The sequence below is a fragment of the Mesitornis unicolor genome, unplaced genomic scaffold (genome assembly GCF_000695765.1).
Source record: "Mesitornis unicolor isolate BGI_N332 unplaced genomic scaffold, ASM69576v1 scaffold39733, whole genome shotgun sequence".
NCBI lineage: Eukaryota > Metazoa > Chordata > Aves > Mesitornithiformes > Mesitornithidae > Mesitornis > Mesitornis unicolor.
The window spans coordinates 1-5,885 of NW_010174704.1; positions in this window are offsets into that span (position 1 = coordinate 1).

Here is a 5,885-nt window from a genome sequence, read left to right on the forward strand (position 1 = left end):
GGGGTGTGACCCCGGTCTCCGCGCTGGAAACCCTTCCCCTTTGCAATAAACCTCAGTGTCGGAGAGGTGGCACAGCCCGGCGGAGAGGTGGCACAGCCCGGCAGTCACTGCATGCCCCATGGCGTTGGGAAGGGGTCGGCGCTCCCCTAGGGGTGCTGAAGGCGTTCGGAGTCCCCTCTCCTACCCCGCTAGCAGAAGTGCTACCCACCCGCAGACCTGATGTACATGGAAGGATGTGGGTGCTGCCGGGTTCCTGCCTTGCTGACGTTGTCTGCTGTGGATTTTACTCGGTGGGGCTTTCCTGTGCCTGGAAGATCCCCGTGTGCAGCCTGTCCCCCCCTTTTCCCTGCGCGGCAGCAGACTGTCACCATCCGTCGGGCAGACGGGCTGTGCAGCTGAGCCGTGACTGCCCGTGGGCGTGGGGTATCGATCCGCAGCTCTGCCGGAGCCCCCGCAGAAGTTATGCTCAGCCCAGTGCGTTGCCGGGGAAGCCTGATCTGATGCTCCTGGGATGGAGGGGGGGGTCAGATCCGGAGTCCTCACTGCAGCCATACTTGTCATCGGGCAAGAGGGCAGCTGGGTTTAGGTGTCCCATGGTGGTTTTTGCCAGGAATCTGGATGTCTTTTTAATGACTAGTCCCAGTACCATCCCCTCCTCATCTCCCAAGCCTGCTGAGCCCCATGGGTCCTGGGTAGCTTCTTGGTCTGCCACTGTGCCAGGCTGCATTCAGGCTGCAAGATGTACACATCACAAGTGGCACTTGCCCTCTCCCCTGCAAGAATGAATGTGAGTGCAAGAGTCTCATCAGTGCATGCAAAATCCTCCTCTAGAAATTCCCCTTCTGAGCATCACCAACACGAGATGAAATAAGCACAGCTCCTGCAGTTTTAGGGCTCTCTACAGGTTTTGCTGCAACTAACAGTAGACTGGGCTGGGTATAAAATAGGTTTTTCTCTGGTTTCCAATGCAAAGCTTTTGTCATTAACATGAAAACAGATGTTAAAGCCAATTTAACAGAAAACTGTCTCTGGTTAAGACACTACCAGTCCTAGGATTTCCAGCCCGGTCCCGTTTTCCTCTGTGGCTTCAAAAGCTGCCTGAATATAACTGTTCTTAAACTCCCCTGGACTTGGCAGAGCCAGCGTTGCTGCCAGAGAGCTATCCCCTGCTCTCTTTAAAAAATGTGCAAATGCTGGAGGAGGCTTTCCGAGTGGTGAGGAAGCTGTAGTCTGGAGCTGGAGTCCCCAGCGTCCCCGTGTCCCCATCCAGTGTAGGCAGGCACACTGAGGAGCACTTCAAAGGAAACCCAGTGGAGGATCTGGGTCCTAGCTCTGCTGTCACCTTGCTGTGACAAGACGGCGGCAGCAGCAGGATATCCCCCAGGAGCACCATGTACAGGCAGATACCGACCTGGGAGACAGCCCTGCTTATTCAGTTATTTACCACATAGATGCAGAACGAGAGTGTTTTCCTGTGCCTGTTTTGCTGCTTTAACAAATTGATAGGTTGCTGCTGATATTGTGCTATGGGCCACATAAAAGCACAGCCTGTGCACTGTAGTGGAGTTCATCATCTTGCTGGTTTTTACGTGGCAAATGGGACCATAATGCTGCCCTGAGACAGTGGCAGGAGGGAGGTGAAGGTCCTGGCACAGGTTGGGGGTGTCCCCCTTTTTGCACAGGGAGATGGGGGCTCACTCGCACTGGCCCCGAGAGCCACACACTGGCCTGGGTGCTCCCTCTGCCTTCGCAGATTGCTGCTGCTGCTGTGACAAGTAGCTCTGTGTGTTAACAGAGATTTCTTCAAAACTCCTGGGAGGAGCAGCTGGCAACAGAATAGCTCTGTGGCAAAAATGTGCGCGCGTGTGTGTGTGTGTGTGTGAGCTCCAGTCTAAACGGGAGAGGGAAAACATCCAGAGTTACGGAACTAATGCAAATGGAGTTGGCTTTCATCTCTCCCTGCAGCATCCTTTGTGGAAGGCATTTGCATTCCCCCAAAGTCAGTCCCTCCCTACCTGTCCCTCAAGCAAATCCAGAGCTGTAGAGCAGAGCAAAGCCTTTTCACAAGGTGAGGGGTGGCTCTGGAGATCTGGAGAGAGGTGAACTCAAAATATTTGAGAAGGAAAGCTCTTATTTCAAGGTATTTCTGGACACATCAGAGGATTGTGCACCCAGACTGCGGTGTGCCCTGCTCTTTGGCAACCATTTCTGAGCTCCCACCAGGCAGCACATGTGGGTGACCCCTTCAGGAGGGGGCCGGGGAGGGCTCACACATGCCTCTGACCTTGCCCTAGCACAAGTCTGGGATGCCACCAGGATGTGCTCCTGCCAGCAGGTGCTCGGCATGGTCCAGGATCACCTAGTTTAGATGGGCTGGAAGAACCTTGTGGCTCCCTCCTAAAAAACACCTGCCTTGGGGTTCCCATGTGTCCCCTTCTCCCATTCCAGTAGCGCGGGGCCTGCTGGTGCTGGGGTCTGCAAACTGGCTGGACTGCTGCCATTTCAGGGGGAAGCTCCAGCTCAGTAGAGTCACAAACAAAACAGGATTTCCTGAGGGCTCTGGCAATAGCCATTAGCTATGCTAAAAGGATTAACAGCTCTGCAGGACTCATCAAGTGTTTAAAACATAACTCAAGCATCAAAGACGGCTCTTTATAGGCTCACATTTTCACATCAAGTAACTCTGAAAATTCCTATCCAACTTAATTAAAACATCCACTAGGCTCGTTAAAAGCAAAAAAACAAAGGCCTTTTTTCCTTAAGCACCAAGCCGTTTTTAAGAGAGGAGTTTATAAAGCAGTATGCAGACTCTTTTGTTAAAGAATCACCTTTGTGAGAGTCTCCTATCCCCAGACCACTCTATCTGATTAATCTCAAGCTTTCCAAAAAGGAAATAAATATGGTTTTTGGAGTTTTTTAACTTTTTTTTTTTTCTGGCTGGGAACCACAGAAGAAAGATGAAAAAGTGAGAAGAGCTTTGTAGAAAAGTTAGATAAGAGGGTGGGGGAGTGTCAAAACCAGACCTATAATAGGAAACAAGCCACTGAAGTGCTGGTGAAAGTACCTTTCATCTTGAAGGCTCCAAAGTGCTGTGCAGTGCATGAATACACACAAGAGCTGGAAAATAATTGACAACAACAAGCATCATGAGATGAAGTCACCACCTTTGCTGGCAGCAGAGTCACCACAGCAGGTTACTGGCTCACCCACCATCAGTCCTTGACTGCCTCTCTGCTTCCTCTGCTCTCTGGGCTTGTCACGGTGGTGACACTTGGCCAAGCTTTTCTGCAAGGCCGTACTCAAACACCTAACAACCCCAGGACAAAGTTTTAGATGCTACGCTTGTGTGACACTTAAGTGAAGATGTGTGGTCTTGAGGTGGCCTGATGTGGCCTCTTCATGCTTCATGTGTGGTCAGAGGATGCCTGGAAGAGCAGTGCTGAGAAATGCCATCAGGAGCAGAGCCTCTTTCCTTCCTGCCTAGCCATCTTCTGAGGCAGAAGACCCTCCGGACTGCCCCTTGGGCCCCACCATGCTCCAGGGCTGGGGACAGCAAGCTGCAGTCTTGCCAAGCCGCTGGCGTGGGAAGGTGTGTGTGCACAGACTCCATACCCGTGCACTCAGTGCATGGTTGGGATGTGAAATGCAGGAATTAGAAGGTAGACAGGGTTTTTACATCAAGTGTTTATAGCACCTTCCTCACTTTGTGTCTAGACATAGCTATAAATGAGAGAGAGGGCTATTACCTAGGAATAAAACTACTGAAACCAGCCCTGGAGAGCTTGTCGCTGTATTTCCAAGGAGCTGGGAGATTCCTTATGATTAATGTAACAATATCAAAGGCTATAAACTCACCGCAGTTGGGTACTGAGTCAGGGGACACACTTACAATGTACCTGCCACTTGCAGCTTACACTAAGCATTAACTACAGTCTCTTGCCAGCCTTTGGCCATTCCTAGGGCTGCCGCTTGCTTACAGATCATGGGTTCTGTTCAACTGACTCCACCAGCTGCAACGGCGCAATAAAACAGCCCAGCCATCTCATTGTGGTGGTGTGGAGGAGAGAGGAGGCCGTGAGCAGAGTCCGGAGCTTGTAGTCTGCGGGCTTCAGGCAGGGAAAGCTGCACCACGTGCAGGGACAGCTGTGCCACTGCTGACCACTCTGAGCAATGCTGTGTGTGTGTGTGTGTGTGGTAGCATGGTGGGGGGCTTCAAGCTCCTGTTTTGATGGGAAATGCCTGGAACCTCAACTCAGAATCCCCAGTCCCCATCCCAGGCCTGACTCACATGATCGTGCCCCATAAATACTGGTGGGAGAAGTAAGACTGCAGGGATTGCATTTTTTTTGATGCAAATTCTTTGATATCTGCTTCTACCATGTCCAGCACAGTGGGGTCCCAGTCTCTGCCTAAGGCTTTGCAATACTGTTACAGCATCAGCAAAAGTAATAAAGAAGAGGATGGACTCTCTGGAAAAATACCATGAAGCAATCCACTGACATGCTTTTGGAAGTGTCCACAGTGTCCACAAAGATGCATGCAGCTTGTTTTTTCATCTAAAGGGAACCTGCTGATGCTAGGTCTGAATGATGGAGTGGAGTGGCAGGGGATGGCTCTTCTGGGTCCTTGGTTGAGGGGCTGTCATTAGAGGATGAAAAGGGGGATGGAAAGGGTCACATGAAGGTTGGGACCTGTTGGGACCTGCCAGCCCATGGCTGACCTGTCTTCCAAGGGAGGAGGATGGGAAGGAGCAGCAGCACGAGCAGTTGGAGCAGGAAGCAGCAGGCGGGGAATTTGGGTCAGCACCTTTTTCTCTGCAGGAGATGCTGACCAAGTTAGATTTCCTCTCTCAGTTTGAGTTTCCTCCTCCAAATTAGTATTTCTCTCCAAATCGTGTGCTGTGTCCAGGCTTTATCCCCCACAGGAGTTTTCTTGTGCCATGCATTCAAGCTTAGGAGGCACTTGGGTAATATAGGCCTCCTAAGTAATGAAGAGCTATTAAAACCTGCTCTCGTTTGACTCCATAAAGAGTGCCATTGGGAATATAGTGACACTTCTTGGATGCAAGTAAATATTGGCCTTGAATGAAGTCGCTGATAATGGGAGATAAGTTATCAACAGCTGTTTAACCTAATATTACTTCCATACACGATAACACTGAGCTTTTGTGAGAGGTTAATAACTAGATGGAGAATCCATCACTGCATATAAAGACACCTGACAGGCTACAGCCTTAATTTTTCCCCTGGAGCTTTATTACAGCTGAAGGAGCACGTAGCAGGGAAATGTGCTGGTGGGTCAGGCCCGGGTCTGGCAGCAGCCAGAGGCAATGCTGTTGAGCACACGGTGCTATGCAGTGGCTGGGAGATGAGGGTGTTTCTCTGTGGCTGTAGGTCCTCCAGATCAGAGGGGCTGGGAGGGCACTGTTACATGGTTATATTGGCAGAGCTTTTGTTGCTGCTAATCAGGCATGAATCCCTGTGCTGGGCAATGCCTGCATTGCACATCCCAGCACAGTGATCATGGAGCAGAAAGGGAAGGAAGGTAGCTTATACCTCGCACTAATACAGATATTTGGGAGGCAGTGTTGAAACACAAAATGTGCATCAATTACAGATTGCAGGATCCCCACAAAAGGGAATGCAGCTGATCTAGATTTTAGCTCACAGTTGTGGGTATATTTTCCACGTTGTCGTAGGTGGCTGCTGATCTCTGGTATATCTGTTATAGTCTGCTGTCAGACCTGTAATTCCACAGGGTTTCCAGAAAGAAGAGGCTGGCAAAGGTCAGAAGCACTCGAGAAGATTGGGAAGGCTCTGCTAGCAGGCAGCGCTTGGCTCTGCAGCCAGCCTCACCATCGGGCTGCTCCACAGGAGGGCTTCTCC